The sequence below is a fragment of the Grammomys surdaster genome, unplaced genomic scaffold, assembly GCF_004785775.1.
Source record: "Grammomys surdaster isolate TR1022 unplaced genomic scaffold, NIH_TR_1.0 141, whole genome shotgun sequence".
In the NCBI taxonomy this organism is placed as follows: Eukaryota; Metazoa; Chordata; class Mammalia; order Rodentia; family Muridae; genus Grammomys; species Grammomys surdaster.
Window position 1 is genome coordinate 6,959,986 of NW_021604599.1, and position 19,224 is coordinate 6,979,209.

Below are 19,224 nucleotides of genomic sequence, written 5' to 3' on the forward strand. Positions count from 1 at the left end.
CGAAAGCAATGAGAGACAGATGAAGACAGCGAATGACTAGATAAGATCCTGCAAGGGGCCCAGACCTCCAGGCTGCCCAGGTACTCCATGTGCCTAGCATAATACCAGACCCAGAGCAGTGAGCGTTTACTAAAGAGAGCAGTAAACAAGGGCCTTTTAAGTAGTACAGTATCAGGAATGTATATGAAGTAAAACCTGAAGCTCCAAGAACCACAAGCTCTTAATACTTCATAGCTGAGACACAGGGAAGGGCTCAGTATTCCAAGGCATGAAGAAGAGGCCCCAGGAGAAACCTCCAGCATAATGTCCCCAAAGCACTCAGTGGGAGGCAGAGGATCCTGGATAAAAGTGTAAAAGGAGAAAGAGAAAGTGTGCAAGGTAGGGTGTGTGCACTCAGAGAGCATGCTCTGGAAGATTTGGGCCAAGACTACAACTGAAACCTTCGAACAACCTTAAAGCCTCCTTTCCACGTGGCAACTTAACATTCTTTGTAACCAAAGCTCCAGGAGTTCTGACACCTTCACACAGATACACAAGCAAGCAAAATGCCAACGTACATAAAAATAATAAAAATAAGTAAGAAAATAAGTAGGAATTTATTGGGTTGGCACAGACAGTGGATCTCTGTGAGTTTGAGGCCAGCCAGAGCTACATCCTGTCTCAAAAAAACAATCCAATTCAAAAGAACTAAAAAACAAATCAAATTTTCTGTATGTGTATAAATACATATGTATATACATTTAGCTTTCAGAAAGTTGTTTTCCATATACAAACAAAATATTGGCTTCATTCTAAATCAAGAGAGAATAATAGCAAGAACGGAGAGCTGGCTCTGTAAACCTTACTATATACCAACATTCACCATTCCCTTGGTCTGGCTATGAATTCCTCCAGTCAGTCTTCAAGCCTCATGTGTATAATGTGTGGTGGTTTGAATGAAAATGGTCCCTATAGGATACTTTTCAAAAGTTATGGGCTTGCTGGAGTAGGTGTGGCCTTGTTGGAGGAAGTATGTCACTGGAGGTGGGCTTTGTGGTTTCAGATGCCCAAGCCAGGCCCAGTGTCACTCTCTCTTCCTGCTGCCTTCAGATCTATATGTAGAACTCTCAGATACCTCTCCAGCACCATGTCTACCTGGCACTGCCATGCTTTCTGCCATGGTAATAATGAACCTCTGAACTGTAAGCGAGTCTTACTTGAATGCTTGCCTTTGTAAGAGTTGCTGTGGTCATGGTGTCTCTCTTCAGAGCAATAAAAACCTAAGACATCATGCCAGGGTCCTTTAAGCTCCACAGTCAATATTATTACTACAAAGACCAGAGACACAGACTGTAAAAGTACTTACTACCTTAATTATGTTGTTGAACAATCTGAAAACTAAATGTCTCTCTGTCTTTCTGGAATGAAAACTGGCCAAGATTGCTTAACAGGATTAGTAAGACTCCATGGCACCAAATCCAAGAAAAGGTGGTACTTGTCTTAACCAGTGACCCCTTACAGGTTCATCTACCCAGTGGTCCTCTGTCATGATGCACACGGCAACAGAAAGTTAAGATCCTTCTCCACACTGCTGCTGGAGAAGCTCATGCTTGTTTTGTGAGTGAGGGTCTCATTATGTAATCAAGTCTGGCTTCAAATCAGTGATCCTCAAGCCTCAGTGTCTTAAGCCCTGTGATTACAGCAACATACCACCACACCCAGCAAATCTGATGTTTCAAGTGTTATGGCTATTGGCATACAGTCCTAATCAGGAGGACCAGATCCAGCTGGAAAGGCAGTGGCAGCCAGAGAAGTGGGCTCTGCCTCATACACTCTGAGCTCCCTGTCTCCATATATTCATCTGCAGCTATGGGGCTCGTAGACCACCACCTGCCACTCAAATGCTCACATGTGGCTCGGTACATGCACCTTCTGGACATCTAATTTTCTGACAAGCCTTCATAGTCCTGTTACCTTTTTTTGTACTAACATATTCAGTGTGAAATATGATTTCACTCCTTCATGAGAGATCAATACCCACACATGATAAACAGCCTTATTGATCTTGGAGTGTTATATGCTGGTCTCTGGGCCTGCAGCATATTAATAGTAGTTAACCAGTAATTCATTTTAAGGTGGGTGAAGGTTTTCCCTTCTCTTCTCTAGTGTTAGGATTCTCAGCACTGTTACACTTTAGATCTTCTATAATTAAACTTGAAATTATACCCACTTCTGCATGTGCAGAAAGAACCACAAATGAAACCAAAATTTACCTGCAAACTTCAACACTTGATTCACAATGAGAAGTGTCTTTCTTTTTGTATTGGAAATTCCATACTTTGGCAAATGTGTGCTTTCCTTAGCTTCAAAATTCTGTGTTTCCAGGCAGGCAAAAGCTTTACCAGGAAATAGGAGATTACCTTTCACCACTAATGCGAATTTAGAACTAGGAGATCCATGTTTGCGTAACACTGTCCCTTGAAGATAACTTTCTGTGGATCTGGGGGGTGAAACTGAGATGTTCCTCACTGGAGCAAGAAGACAAACTAGCTACCTGTTTTTGGTTTTGTCTTTTTAAATAGTATTCTGTAGGATATTCCCATGTCTAGATTAATCAGCTTCTGGAATGTCCCACACTGAAGAACAACTGAGCAATCTAAGCCATGAAGGGTGATGAACAGAGAGGCTGTTTAAAACTGTCTTCATAAAGACTGAAATATTCCATCCTGTAGGGAAGCTCCTTAAGCAGGAAAGTAAACAATTCAAGTGCTTTAGGAAGTCCCTGAAACTTAGCAGACTCACTAGACTCCCTGCCAGACAGAGTAAGCAAGAAATGCTAAAACTGAGCTGGAAAGACTGTCAGACAAGCTCAACTGCTTGGAAAAGGCTTAGACTGAATGAGGCACCTGCAAAGGACACTCTCCAACCTGTTGAACTGCCTGCAGGCTGTGCAATATGTTCTAGCTTCCTAGCTTTTGTGAGCCATAACCCATGCCTGGGTGGGCCTTGGTGATGCAGCTGTTTTTAAGTCATTTTTTCTCCTCTAAGTAACACCTCACCCATATGTCTATAACCCTAATAAAACTCACCAAATTGGTCTTTGGTGGTTTCTGTACTTTGGTCTGTACTCACTACCTGGAGTGAGTACATGTGTGTGTTGTGTCTCTCCTGAAAAGTTTTGTCACACAACATCACTAGTGCAAGAACAGGAGCATGACAGAACTTAAAATGAGTTGCGGAGATCCTTGTGAGTGTATGGTCCTTGCTATGAGAAGTTAGGTACAGAGCTAAGGCTGAGAAGCATAAGGTTACCATCTTTGGAGGAAATTCCATTAGAGGTATCCTTTCCTTCATGACGTGCGTTTGTGCTAGGACAGTGGTTACATGGTTCTCATTAGGAATAGTGGGACATGCAACTAAGGAAGAACCATCAGAAAGAGGAGTGTCTGTGGAAAGAATCCCAGGATGGCAGTCTTCGTCTATGTGGTATGGGGTGGCATGCCTCCTTGATGAGCAGAGTCCACCATGTGAATATGAAGATGCTTTGTAAAGAGTTAAAAGGTTTAGAAGAAATTCTGCAGTCTTTGAATTGTGTCCTCTTAGTGCCCAAGGGTTGAGATCGTCAGTAAGCAGCAGCAGAGGTTGCAGGGTCTATGTTGTGTATAGTTAGAAATTCACATGAGGCCAAGGTGGCAGCCAAGTAGGAAGCTGTTTGTATAAAAGGAGCAACTGCAACAAGAAAGGGAGATAGGCTAGCACCCTTTGTGTTCGCCTCTGATTGACATCATTAGATATAAAAGAGGATTCAAGAGAGGTGGTAAAAGCAGAAGACACCCAAGTCTGCCCTTCAGTAGAAAAAGAGAAAAGATATGGTGTGGCTCTCAACATGCAGATGGAGGCCTTAACCATGGCCCCTTACAAAAAAATAGTGTGACCAGGAAACCCTCAGTGACTGAATTGGTGGAATCAGGATGTTTAAACAAGCAATGAAAGAGCCAGTCACAGCCTGGCTAGTGGAGCTATGGGACATGGAAGCAAATGGGATCGATCAGTTCTGCTGTGGAAGCAGGAAACTGAGTAATGTAACACGGTAAGTTCCAGACCAGCTTGAGCTACATAGTAAACCTGTCTCAAATGAACAAGAAATGACCATTTGTGCAAACCAAGCTGCACCAACCAGAGAGAAAGGAGATCTGGGGACATATATGCAGGTGTTCTCCTTAATGGCTGAAGGTATGTGTCATTAAAATACTATGCTAACAGTTAATGGACTTATCATGCTGTATAGTTGTGTAGTTGTTGTGTCTTGTTTACTGTCAACTTGATACAAGCTAAAATTGTCTGGAGACAGGGAAACACAATTGAAGGATTGATTACCTCCATCAGACTGGCCTATAAGCAAATCTATGGGGGAATTTTCTTGATTAATGTGGAAGGGTTCAGCCCCCTAAGGGCAGTGCCACTGCTGGTCTAGTAGTTGTGGATGGCCTAAGAAAGCAGGCTAGGCAAGCCATGGGGAGCAAGGCAGTAAACAGCACTCCTCCATGACCTCCAGATTCCTGCTGACATCCCTCACTGATGGACTGTTATGGCAAATGCGTAAGACAAACTCTTTCCTCCCCAAGTTTCTATTGGTCATTGTGATGGCTAGTTTTATGTCAACTTGACACAAGCTAAAGTCCTCTGAGAAGGGAACCTCAATTAAGAAAACACCTCCATAGGGCTGTAGGCAAGCCTGCAGGACATTTTCTTAATTAGTAATTGGTGTAAGAAGACCCATTGTGGGTTGGGACATCCATAGATAGTCTGATGGTCCTGGTTCTACAAGAAAACAGAGTGAGCAAGACAAAAGGAACAAGACAACAAGCAGCATCCCTCCACAGCCTCTGCATCAGTTCCTGTCTCCATGTTCCTGCCTTGTTTGAGTTCCTGTCCTGACTTCCTTTGATGATGAACAGTGATATGGAAGTGTAAGCCAAAGAAACCCTTTTCTCCCCAAGTTGCTTTCGTCATGTTTCATCACAACGATTGTAACCCTTACTAACAGTGTTTCGTATCAGCAATAGAAAGCTAACTGGTGGCTTGAATATGTTTGACCCTCATAGACTCGTGCATTTGGATGCTTGGCCCATGGGGAGTGCCACTATTAGGACTTATGGCCTTGTTGGAGTAGGTGTGGCCTTGCTGGAGGAAGTGTGTCACTGCAGAGGTGGTCTTTGAAGAGAGACAGAGAGACAGAGAGACAGAGAGTGTCAGAGAGACAGTGTGTGTGTGTGTCTGTGTGTCTGTGTGTCTGTGTGTGTGTCCACATGCACTCAAGCCACGCCCAGTATTAGAATAGTCTTCTTCTGCAGCCTTTGGGTCAAGATGTAGAAATCTCAACAATTCCAGCACCAAGTCTGCCTGCAAGTTGACACCATGATGAAGACTAATCCTTTGAAACTATAAGCCAGCCCTGATTAAACGTTTTTGTTTTTTAAGAGCTGCCGTGGTTATGGCATCTCTTCACAGAAATGGAAATCCTAACTAAGAGAAACACTCTAATTTTAAAAGATAACTTTTAAATTTCTCAACTTAGTTTTTGTATGGTTATCAACAGATATGACCCATATAACCAAAGGTTCTTGAGACTCTCAGTAGTCTTTAAAACTGCTAAGGGGTTCTGCAACTGAAATGTTTGAAAACTTCTGCCTTCTGGATGCATCTTCTTCTAGCAATTGGAGCCCAGCGCCTCATTCTGAGGTGGCTCTCTAAGCAATGACATCCCAATGAGTCACCGAGAGCCTAGTCCTTCAGCCTGGATCACTATAGCTATAGATGCCCGGGCAACGAACCTCAGGGTGAGAGCACCCGCTCTGAGTCAAACTGCTGAACCAGATCTGGAATGCACTGCCACATGTTCAGCATGCAAGCAGCTTGACTTTCATATCTCAGAGCCTAACATAACTGGGCTATGTACTGAATGAATATATGAGCATAATGGACATGAATATATTAAAAGTCTATACATGTCTCGTATGTAGGATCCGGCCAGTGGTAAGTATTCTGAAATTGCTAGTACTGTTATCTTGACCCCAACACAATCATAACATTCTCTGCTGTCCAGCCAGAAAGCCATCAGACAACTCCTGGCAAAAGTCCTTGTTCCAAGTGTTCCTCATTAAGGTACCATAGAAGGCCGGTTTGCACCTGCAGGGCTTTCCCAAAGCCAACCCGACTGAGAACTAGCACGAACCTCTTCTCCTGGCCTTCTCAGAGGTCAGACAGTAGCCTTGAGCGCAGTCAGTGTGATATCCCTCCCTAAAGCCATAATCAGGAAGCGCGGGAACAATCTGCTTCTCCCACAAGGCAGTCATGACAGGGCTATTTTAAATGTCAAACATAAATCTGGTGCCAGGAGAGCAACAACCACTCACTGTGCCCTCTTGGGAACAGGGACGACCCTGAGTGACAGATTCCACCAGGTGGGGCACAGCTCGACATTCCTTCCCTTTCCAAAATCCCACATTCCCAAGCCCCACCCGCTCCTCTCTGCTTCTCACTTAAGGCTGCTGCTACAGCGCTTTCCCAAAGACAGAATTTTATTTATATGGGAGTCGGGGATGGGGGCTGCAGTTCCAGGGCCGAACTTTAAGCTTGCTATAAAGTTAATGTGCTATTCAATGTTCGTTCCAGCCAAGAAGGTGGGGCTGGGTATTTTCTGCCACCCTAGAAGGCCATTATCAGTAATTGCCTATTACAGTGCATAATTATTTCTCCTAGCATAGTCTGTGACCTCCAGGCTTGCACAATGGCAGATCAAACCACTTCATCTCACCAAATTTGGGAAGGACGCTTTTGACCGTTAGGATCACAATGCTGCCTGCTAAGCCCGTATCCGAGGAAAGGTGAACATTACAAGCACACTGCAGAACAGCCTCGACTGCCTCAAATATCACCCCAATGTACTTTGCTCACCTCCACAGTTTTACCTCCCCTCAAATAAAAGGAAAATAAAACATAATCAACTCTCCATTATGGGGGAGTTGATAGCCCAAACAGGGAATTATCACAAGCCCTTACCACTCCCCTTCCTTTGATTTTGCTGTTTAATTGTGTCTTAGCCACTGTTCTACAGCTGTGAAGAGTCAGCATGACAGAGGCCACTCTTTAAAAAGAAAGCATTTAAAGCTTTTCTGGGAGCTGGCTTACAGTTTCAGAGGCGTAGTCCGTTATCATCATGGCAGGAGCACAGCAGTACACACTCAGCGCTACATCCTGATCTCAGGCCAAGAAAGAGAAATAGGGAAACACTAGGCTGGATGTGGGCTTTTGAAAACCTCAAAGCCCTCCTATCCCCATGGCATACTTCCTCAAACAAGGCCGTACCTCCTAATCCTTCTAATCTTCCAAAGAGTTCCACTCCCTGGCGACTAAGCATTCGAATGGGGGTCAGTTTTAATCAAACCACCCCATTCCACTCCCTGGCCCGAATAGGCCTGTAGCCATATCATAATACCAAAAAAAAAAAATGCATTCAGTTCAACTTCAAAAGTCCCCATAGTATATCATAGTCTCAACACTGAGTAAAAGTCCAAAGTTCAAAGCCTCTTGAGAGCCACGGAAATCTCTTATCTCTAACTCCCTTTAAAATCAAAGGCCCACACCACAGATGAAGCCCATGCCTACACTGCCTGGATGCCCAAGAACTGGAAGCTGGGTAGCCTAGAGGCCTGGAGTAGAACTGCCTATGACCAGCCCCAAAACTTAATAAAATGACTGCTAATGATATTCTGCTATACTCATAGACTGGTGCCTTGTCCACCATCATCAAAGAGGCTTCCTCTGGCAGCAGATGGTACAGAGACCTACAACAAGACATTATGCAGAGAGTGGAGGTCTCCGTTGGGTCCCTCACCTCAGAGATTAGGGAACCCTGTGGAAGAGGGAAAGGAAAGACTGTACAATTCAGGGGATACAGGAGGACACGAGAAGAACATGCCACACCAAGTCATCTAAGCAGGGCTCACAAGGGCTCAGAGAGACTGAAGCAGCCAGCGCGGGGTCTGTACCAGGTCTCTTTTGTATATGTTATAGCTGTCAGCTTGGTTTTGTGGGACTTCTAACGATAGGAGTGGGTGCATCTCTGACTCTCTTGCCTGATCTTGGGACTCTTTTCTTCCTGTTGGGTTGCCTTGTCCAGTCTCGAGAAGGGCTTTGGCCTTATTTTACTGTATCTTGCTTTGTTGGGTTGGCTATCATCTCTTGGAGGGCTGCTCTTTCTAAAGGGGAAATGGAGAAGGAGTAGATCTGGGGGAGAAGGGAAGTGTTGTGGGGAGCTGGGGAGATGGGAAACAGCATGTTTAGATTTTTCAAAACCTACATTAATAAGGATTTTTTTTAACACTTTAAGCTCCCTTCTAACCCATCATCCATAAGAGGTAGTAGAAAGAAAAGGTTAATAGGGCAAAGGAGGATGTGGACCTATTTGGAAAGTTTTTTTTTTAAAGTGCAATTTTAATCTTTGTGGTTGGGATGGATTGTATGAAAAAAGAATCAATTTTCAACAATAAAAAGCCCAAAATCAAAAAGCACATCCCATACTCCCAACATACAATGGCATGGAATATTCTTTACCACTCCAAAAGGGAGAAGTAAAGGGAGCATCATGAGAAAATATTGGACCCGAGCAAGTCTGAAACCCAGCAGGGAAAACTCCAGATTCTGTAACTTCATGTGTGGTATCAAAGCACTCATCAGACCTCCAATTCCTTCCTGCTTTGTTGACCGAAACACACTTCTCTCTTGTGCTGGTTCCATACAGCTGCAGCTTTCCTCAGTGTGAATCCCATGACTCTGGCATCTCCAACATCTCGGGGTCTTCAACAAAATCCAGACCTCATCTTCACACCATGTGATGGCCTCTCCAGGCCTCTCTTCAGGGATAACGCTCGAGCACAAGCACACGCGCACACACACACGGCCTCAACAGCTTTCCTTAGCAGAGGGAGAACCCACACCCTTTTGACTCTAAAGCCAGAACCATTTGGCTGAAGCTGCCACTTTGCCGCGTGATGGGGCTGGAACTCAACCCCCTCATAAAATTACACCTGCAACAGCTCTCCTGCTGCCCAGGAAAGGAAAAGGGTTATGCTGAGCACTTCTGTCCTAAAGATTTCAGTTGGGAATCTTATGGTCCATCCTTAAAGCAACCCCCTCAGGTGCTGGCTTCATTTGCCTATGCTCCAGTAGCACCTTTGTCAGCCAACTCCAGCCAACATAGCTGCTGTGTGCTGTTTCCAAACCATGTACATAAGCTACCCTGAACTGTGTAAGGGGACTTGGTGCCAGGTTCTCAGTGTGTTTACAGCTACCTGCTCCATCATGAAACTGTCAACCACTGAGCTATAGAAAGCACTTGTGAAAATGTTTCTAGGGACTTGGACACCAATTCCCATAAAGACAGGCGACAGAGCTTAGCTAATCACACACCACCCCTTATTATCATTACCATTGTTGTTCTGGTTAAAGTCACAGGCAATGGGTTTTAAATAATGGCAGAAATGGCTATTTTCCAGCACTTCAAAGGCGCAGACTGGAAGAATAGAACAAACTCTTAAAACATGTATCTGTGTATATATATGTATGTGTACATACTCCTGCACACACATTCCTAGGCTAGCCTCAACCTCTCCATCTCCTGCCTCAGCTCTGAGACAATACTTACGTGTCACCACATCCAGCTTATCATTTGCTTTTCTATTGATTTCTGAACTCAGGTCCCCAGGCTTGGAAGCAAAGCACCCTTACCCACTGAGCCATGCCCACCAGCCCTGAATCACCATTTCTCCACAGAAGATATGCACCTGAACGATGAGCACACAGAAAGGTGGTCGGCATCATCAACCATCAGCAAAGCACAGTTGAGACTATAGTGAGATACTGTCTCTAACCAACAGAACAGCATAACCCAAAGGACAATATAAATGCTGGGGGGGGGTTGTTGTTTATTTTGTTTGTTTAGAGACAGCCTTACTATGTAGTCTAGACTGGCTTCCAACTCGAGATCCATGCACTGTCACAGTGTTAAAGGTAAGAAACAGGAGATCTCTACTCAAACTGCTGCAGAGCTGTGAAATGATGCAGATACTTTTGTAGACAGTCTAGAAGTCCCTCAACGTAAGAGACACACTGTGAGCCATCAGTCCCACACTCCTCACTAAGAATGAAATGATCACACCAAACTTTGCACACGAATGCTCTCTACTAAGTGGTATAATGGAATGATAAACATTAAAGAAAAAAATGAAATAAATAAAAATGAAAAGTATGGATACTTCCTACCCATGGATAAAGCCTTGAAATCACCATGCTGAGTAAACGCCCCACACAGAGAGAGGGGAGGGGGAGAGAGACAAAGAGAGAGACATCACACACACTGCATACATGAGATGTCCAGAGTAGGCAACCCTACAGCGAATGAATGAAATACAGCAGCAGTGCCCAGAAGCTGAAGGAAGGAGGAAATATAGTAACTGAGATGGGTTTTGAGGGACCGAAAGCCCTGTGAAATGTTTTAGAATTAAATGATGGGCACACAACCCTGTGAATATGTTTTCAGGAGGTGAACTCTATGGTATGTAAGTTACGCCTCAATAAAGCTGGTATTTTTTATAAGTGCCCTAAATAATCTGAAGGAAATATAAGAAGTTGAGAAGCTAAGTAGTTGTTGATTTAAGCATAAAGCAGTCCTTTGTAGCATTTCTTCAGAGATTCCTTGAAGAATCAGATCAAAAGACAATGTAAATCCTCCTAGAGAAAGAGTTAAAGAGTTCAGATAGCGACGGAAGCCCACTGTGCACTCCAGAGTCAAGAGAAAACATGAGAAATTCAGGGTTCTAGGCCCTCAGGATACCCCTGGACCAGGGAAATAGCAATACCCCTGACTACAGAGGAACAGGCTTTGGGGCTATGCCTGAAAGCCCCTCTGGGCTGAAGAACTGGGCTTAGTGGGAAAATCACTATGAAAGCCATGTCAGGGCAGTCACAGAAAAGTCAACCTCAGAGCAAGTAACCGAACTGCTCTTCCTTCCATGTGGGCAAGCACAGTTTGCGGTCACGTGTCCGGCCAAGCTCTGGTAAGTCACACAACCACATATCCAGCAGGTGTTCACAGCTCCAACCATGTCTGTGACTGACAAGTCCAGCAACTCCACAGACTGGGCACAAGTTTGTTTATTGCCGACACTAGGCACACCTGCATTAACAGTTAAACTAAAGCGAACGGGCAGACAGGAAGAAAAGATGATTACCGTTGCCACAGAAAATACGACGCCATAAAAATAATATGAGAAAACAATAAGAAACAGATTATTAAAATTCCCAGGGACTGAGCAAGAAGAACTAGGGAGGAGAAACAAAGTCACTGCAGATTAAATATGGAGAGTTTTAAGCCAATTATAAAAGATCAAAGACAACACGAGAGGGGAGGAGTAGCCTTACAAGTAACTGAGATAGGAGGCCTTGGGAGAAATACAGCCAGGGGAGAGTCATTACAGTTTACAGCCAAAGTAATCTAGGGGTGACATTAGCATGGAATTCACTAGGAACTGCTACCACAGGCAACTCACAGGAACAGAAAACAAAAGGCTCTTTATTTTGTTTTTAAAAAAAGACATGCAATTCCAAAGGGAGGAAGATACCAGACTGGCACACAGAAAACTGTCTTTGAAAAATGCCAGCATCTTCAGCCAGGTTAGACTTCCATGTCACCACAGCAGTGGTCTTCACTGCATGTCACCACGGCAAAGGTAAAGAAAAGGGCATTATGGCATCGCTACAGTAAGATCCTTGACACGTACTGCCACGATGTCCCTGATACAAGTCTGGTCCTTGAGCCGAGCATGGTGGCACATGTCTGTGGTCTCAGCTACCTGGGAGGTTTGAGCCTCCAAACCTAAAGCAACCTAGGCAACAGAGTGAGACTCCAACTTTTAAAAGCAAAACAAATGAGCTGGAGAGTTTGCTCAGTGGTTAATAGCACTCGTTCTTGCAAAGGGCCCAGGTTCGATTCCCAGGACCCACATGGACGTGTACTGCCTCCTTGGATGTCAGGCATGCACATGGTACAAAATACTCATGCACACAAAATCATAGCAAAATAAATCTAAATAAACAAATTTAATTTAAAAAAGGACAAAATAATCAGACACTGCCCTCCACTTTTCATACGTGCACATAATGTATTTCAATCAGAGTTGCCCCTCATTACTGTCCTTTGTCCCCTCCCACTCCTGATGGTCCATTCTTCCTTCCCAGTTAGCTCTGTTGCACTTTAACACTTTCCTTGCTTTAGATAAGCCAGTGAGTTTCATTAGGGAAGAGCCCTTTGAATATCAACAACATCCTTCAGAATGCCAACCATAAAGACACCCAGTGCTTACCAAGGAGAGCCACACCTTAAGCCGCCAAGAAAGGTGGGGCTAGCTCTGAGCTTCTTTATAACACTCTCTAAAATTTAAAAAGGTAGGTTCCAATGTCTATCTATGTCCATGCCCAATAATAACCCCTGGAATCTGAGAGCATAAAGAACCAGCTGGAACCAAGAAAGGTGGCTGGCACACAAAGGGTGTAGCAGTAACAGGGGCTATTGCCTGGGCCTTTGGATTCCAGTTTTCTAAGCTCTAGTAATGATGATGAAGAACCCTGATACCCAGTCCTTTCCTTTCTTCATGGCTAGAGACTGAACTCATATTAAGTACACACCCTGCTACAGAACATGGTATCCCCAGCTCCCCAGGTTCCACTCTGACCGAGAGTAGATTATTCTGCCTATTCTGTTGTGGTGTGGGGACATCCTAACTGAAAGCAGCAGAACAAAAAGGACAGAATACCATCAAAGGTCCCTAACCCAATGGCATGGGAGGTCCAGGGTAAGGCCTTATATGGAAAACATTCTTTTCCTTAACAAGGTTGCATGAAATATTCCATAAGGATGGCTAAATGCCTATGGGGTTCTGGAATTTACAGGACAAGAAAACTAATATATTCATAACACACTACTTACTGAGAAAATATCTCTCAAGAATGAAAAGAGGGTAAAAAAAAAAATATGGAGATGACTCAGTGGTTGAGGGCAGTGGCTGCTCTTCCTGACAACCCGAGTTTGATTCCTAGCACCCACATGGCCGCTCACAACTGCGGTAGTTCCAGGTGTAGGGGATCAGTGTCCTCTTCAGGCCTCTGTAGGCACTAGGCACATATGTGGTGCACAGACATACGTACAGACAAGTACCCATACACATAAAATAAAATAGTAATAATATCAGTAATAAAAAATAAAAAATAGTAACAAACATTTTTAAGGAGACTAGAAAAGCACAGGGAAGACATCTCCCAACACCAATTATTTACTTGCTTCTGGATATAAACAATTACCTGGCTACCTGGTGGATCTCAGCCACTACTGCTGACATAGTGTGACCAAGGCCATAGAGCCAAGCATGTTCGAATTCTACACAGTGCTGTGACCTCGCCCTGAACACTGCTACTCAATACGCACGTGCTCTCCAGCAAGATTACTGAATCTCAATTTTCTCCTAAGTGGAAAAAAACAGTTCCTACCTTACAGAGTTGTTGTAAAGGTTAAATGAAAATAATAAATAACAAAGCAGCTAAGACAATCTCTGCCACAAGGCAGACACTGCGGGGAGAGGGGGTGGAGGGGGAGAGGGAAGGAAAGCTGGTCGCATCAGAATTACTGCTCACACCTCCAAAAACCCAACACCGGAGTTGGAAATTAAACAAAGTACACACTGAAGAAGGAGAGAAGGAAGCACACAGAATCAGGGAAATGTGATTCACACCGAGAGAGTTCTCAGTTTCCCAACACCACTTCTTCCTAGCGACACAAACTAGCACAAGAATGACATTTCTATGTTTAATCGTACTTCTTAAGTTTTGTGGTTTTGGTTTTTTGGTTGTTTTTGCTTTTTTTCCCCCCCAGTTCTATTCAATTTCCCCCTGCTCCTGGATCCAAGCTTCTGTTCCCTGTCAGAATCCCTTCCACCACCATAAATAATCTCTCTCCCTCTTTTATATTACCTTTCAAATATTTATAGACTGTTATTCTCCTTCCCTCGGAGTCATACATCATTTTTGTTGCCCTTCTCCTGGATTCGCCCTAGTTTATCTACATCTTTTAGAGAAAAACAAACCCAGGTGCTTCATGACGGAGACGGCACACCCAAAGCCAACAGCCCCAACCAACATAGCCTCTTATTCAATCACACACACACACACACACTTCTTTGATGTGCCTCTTAACTCCTTTTCTCCAATAATTCATAATTCCCATCTCCAAGATAACGCAGGAGAAAGTGATAAGGGGTCGTGGATGCTGGGGCACTGCAAGCTAGAAGGTCCTGGGGTAGGATGCTGGGGGAAAGTGGGCTCCTGCTAGTGAGGCATTAATTATGTGTGCTATCCACTACTTCTGCTTGTTAATTTGGGGCCACTTCCTGCATTCGGTGCCACTACATTCACTGAATCCACGAGACCCTCTTTTGCTTTGTTTGGCCCTAGTGGAAAGGAAAATTAACACTGTTCATTTCCAAATAAATCCAAGTTTTGGAAGTGATAAAAAGAAAACTCCTAAAACTGAACTAAAGCCAGGCTGCCAAGGAAATGGCCCCTTTCTCAGTGGAGAGCACTGAGACATGCCCTGCTCAGTTCCCCCACGTTTCTGATTGACAGTGACTCCACCCCATGCCCACAGTACATCTGTGTGGAGGCCCATGCGTCTTACTCTCAGGTGTGTGTTCTAGAGTGTGTCTTCCATCTCTGCTGCGAGGACAGCAAGGTAGTGAGGTGCTCCCCTGAAAGTATGCTGCAGCTAACCTCCAAACCTCAGAATCCTGAGCTGTGTGGTTGTATGACACTCCCGAGACCTTCAGAAAGGAAAAAGGATGGCTAACACCACACACATTATCAGTGGAGTTAACAAAAGGGGAAAAAAATCACAGCCGTGAGAAGGGAGAAACTATCTTACGATCTAAGTGAGTACTTAATACTTTTAGTATAGTGGGGTGTGAGGAATCTGCTTGTGTTTGCCTCCTTAATCTAAGAATATAACGGATATTGATCATATAGCCTTTTATGATTTATTAATTCTTATTTTCTACGTACAGATATGTTACTTGTGTGTATGTCTATCCACCACATACATGCACTGTCTGTGGAGGGCAGAAGAGGGCACCAGATATCTTGGCACTAGAGTTACAGACGGTTTTGAGTCATTATCATGTGGGTGCTGGGAATTGAACCCGGGTCCTGTGGAAGAGTAGCCAGTGCCCTTAACTACTAAGCCATCTCCTCAGCCCCCAACCCCTACCCTGTGCAGCTCATTTTTTATAAGAACCAGTTTATGGCTGCATGGTAGACCTCACGCTCACTCGGCTGCTCGTAGCAAGAACTCATCTGAGACGTACATTCTAGGTCCTGCTTTATACTCCATCAAGAGTCTACAAGCTCTTTTTTCCCACAGCTGTATCATATTTGATGAAAATGGCATGTTCTAAGTAACCTGTGAAAAATACAAGTATGCTAACAAATCCAGGAAACAATTATTTTACTCACTTTGCAAGTGAAGAAATGAAAACACAAACCAAGGATGTATGTAGCCTTTCCCAATCTCAGGGGTAAGAAGGCCTTTACAATCCTATGGGAAGCCTCTTCTAATGATGCATCTTCCACTCCAGACATAAAATCAGCAAAATTCTTTCTCTAAGTATCTGCTATTTTCAAGACCCTTGAGCAAGCATTCACTACCATATGCTGTTCTCAGAGGGGAACCTGGCACTGTATTGCAATGCTGAAGACAAGAGGTCTTTCACATGAACGCAAAACAGTAAAATGACTTTCAAGCAGCTGAATGACTGCGTGGTAAGAATAAGGTGTCTCTATTGTCCAGGTAGTCGCTATGAATATCTGACTAGACAACACAGGTCACCCCCCCCCAAGATCTGTAACTGAGGAACCAATCAACTTCAACTGAAGTAGGTTATTTTAAAGACTGTCCAAATCTCCAAAATGTCACACTTGAATTACGCTGAATCCACATGAAGCCATTAGTGTTCTGGGCGTCATCAGCTTTGTGCATTACTGGCTCTCTCCCACACTCAGTTACTTGCTTCCTGTCTCCTTCACTTGCTATGTGGTTGCCTCTGGACTACACACGTACAGGGCTATTCCCTTGTCATTATCCCCTAAACAACACTGAAGAATAACTCTTTTTTACAGTACTTAGAATTGAACCCGGGACTTGTACACAATTGGCAGTGACTAAAGCTCCACCCCAGGCCATTGTTACAACGATTTACGCAGCGCTTACATAGTCACTGTGAGCCCTCTAGAGAAGAGGTAAAGTGCTTGTGAGTACAAAGGTTGATCCCAACTGTCACCTAAAAAGCTCTAGAATCTCCTTGGAGATGACGGGCCTCTGGGCGTGCCTGTGAAGAATTATACTGATTAGGGTAATTGAGATGGAAGATTTGCCCACTGTGGGTTGCACCATTCCCTATGCAGGGATCCTGGACTGTATAGTAAACGAGCTGAACAAGGCACTGATAGGGTCTGCATCCTGACTGTGGATGCAGTGTGACCAGCTGCCTGAAGCCCCAGTTATTGTGCATTACCTCTCCTCATCAATTACAACCTGATGTTGTGAGCCAGAACAAGACCTTCCTTGCTTAAGTCGCTTTGGTCAGCGTATTTATCATCACAGAGAAAGAAAGGTGACCAATATACTTAAGGTGACTTGAGCCTCCAAGAAATGCATAATGGGTGGGGTATGTGACACCAACCCTCAAGGATCCGGGGACAGAGCTGTGCAACTCCTCATTCCTCAGCACAACAGCCCCACAGTTTACTGCATACCAGACAGTAGCACTGAAACTTCCAATGTCAGATAACTACATTACAACTACGAAGTACCAATGAAATAGTTTATGGTTGGAGTCACCACACATTATCAAACTGTATTAAAGAGCTGCAGCATTAGGAAGGTTGAGAACCTTCTGTTCTGGCAGTGAAATGATTTGGTCATTGATTGACACCTTTAACTTTTAGTCTGCCGTGGTTAAAACTGAACTAGGAGTTGAAGTAGGAAAACAAACAAACAAACAAACCCCAACAAACACATTGCTGTAAGCTGTCTTGGGCCATTCTCACTAGCTGGACTAAAACGGGCTAATGAGACCTGAAAGAGAGACCTGGAGAGATGGCTCAGTGGTTAAGAACACTGGCTGCTCTTGCAGAGGACCCCGGTTTGATTCCCAGCAACTACATGACGGCTCACAACCATCAGTAACTCCAGTTCCAGAGAATCTAACACCCTCCTTCTGGTCTCAGCAAGCTCCCCACACACATGGTAAACATACTGTTAGTATTCTGTTTAAATCCACCCCCACAGTCATCTGGCAACAGGCAGGTAGGCCTGCCCACTATAAAAGGGGCTGCCTGCCCCCACCTCCCTCTCTTGCTCAGTTGATCCCTGCCTGTAGGTTCTCTGCCCTCTCTTCCCCCACTTCCCTTCCCCCTCTCTCCACATGGTCGTGGTCATGGCCGGCCTCTACTCCTCTACTTCTCTGCTCTCTCTCCTCTTGCTCTCTTCCCTCCGCCTCGAATAAACCCCCTCTCGTGGAACTGTTTGGTCTGGCGTTATCTGTCTAAGCTACACTCGAAAATCTAACACACACACACACACACACATACACACACAAAGCAGGCAAACACACACAAAGCAGGCAAACACACACTCGAATTAGAAATAAGTCTTCCAAAATAACAACAACAACAACAACAACAACAACAACTCCATCTTCTGGTCCTTTGCTTGCTTTCCAGAACACTCCATTCTATGGCTCTCTGGGGCTTCAGGCAGCTGGTCACGTTGCATCCACAGTCAGGATGCAGACCCTATCAGTGCCTTGTTCAGCTCTTTTACTATACAGTCCAGGATCCCTGCATAGGGAATGATGCAACCCACAGTGGGCAAGTCTCTAGTCCCCACAGCCCTTCCAGGGCTGTTCTTAATGCACTTTCATGGTTTACAACACCATGTAGTAGAGGATATTGCAATTCTTATCACATGGGGTCAATTTTTATAACCAGTGGGAAACTACTATATTAAGAAGAGGGATTCAAATGAGAAATGGAAACAGGACAGACTTAGATGGCTCACTAAAAAAAAACTACAAGTGATACTTAAACATAGTCAGCTGAGGGATGTTCCAAACCTCCTGCCTCTCTTGTAGTGGGTGGGGCTTCTTCAATCTTGAAAGGTCCATCTATCACGTCTGTCACCTTCTGTTTGCCATACCTGGAGTAGTCAGGAAAGCTGTCTACTCTTAGGGGTTCACGTAATCAGATCCCAGAGAATCCAGGATCACCTTTCTCCCCAAAGCTCTTTGCCTAGTGACATCTACCAAATTCCTCTTGGCATTCAAGTTAACACAGTCACAGGACTGAGGTTGGGTAGTGCACTTTTTCCTTTTGTAAGAAAGTTAATTATGTGTATGTGGGGCGGACGTGAGGAGTGTGTATGTATGTGAAAGCACACCTGAACCCCATCCTCTGCAGGACCAGCACGTGCTCTTGATCACTGACCCGCCTCTGCAGGATACACTTTTCTCCTTTTTTAGAGATGGGAGGGTCTCCCTATGTAACTAAAGCTGGTCTCCAATTTGTGATCTTCCTACCTAAGCCAGTGCCAGGATCAGGCAAAAATTCCACCACACTTAGTCTTTAAAGGGCCCTTCATTCTGCTGAGCAGGCTGAACTGTAACTGTTCACCTTTCAGTCTGACAGAGCCCCAGCAAGAGCATAATCCCAGAGCTGCTGTGGCAGCCACTGTCTAGAGAAAGCACCACCGATAACATCCACCAAAATGACAAGTAAACTTACCTCCAAAACAGACCTCCTGTCTCACGCCTGCTTCCTGTCTCTACTGCCACCACCTGTCCAAGCAGCTCCCTACTGACCATGGGCATTGAACCATCCATGAACCTCTGCTCCACTTGGCTTCTATCAGCCACACTCAGTGCCAGAGATCTTAGACGGAAGTAAATCAGGCCACATACTCGCTGCTTCAACACTCCAGTGACTTTCCACGACTATCTAGTAAAATCCCAACTCCTCCTCCTGAGGCCTCCACAGCCCAGGGTAACGCAGATCCACCAATGTCACCCAGTTCATGCCACTGCAGAC

General features: G+C 44.6%; 1 protein-coding gene across 1 annotated transcript in view; it reads right to left on the minus strand.

Moving 5' to 3' along the window:
• Dmrt1 (doublesex and mab-3 related transcription factor 1) overlaps positions 1-18,943 on the minus strand; it is a 74,252-nt gene extending 55,309 nt beyond the window's left edge. The window contains exon 1 of the mRNA XM_028764124.1: positions 18,922-18,943. The gene's annotated coding sequence lies outside the window, so the exon portion shown is untranslated. The remainder of the gene's footprint in view (positions 1-18,921) is intronic.
• Positions 18,944-19,224: the final 281 nt, after the last annotated feature.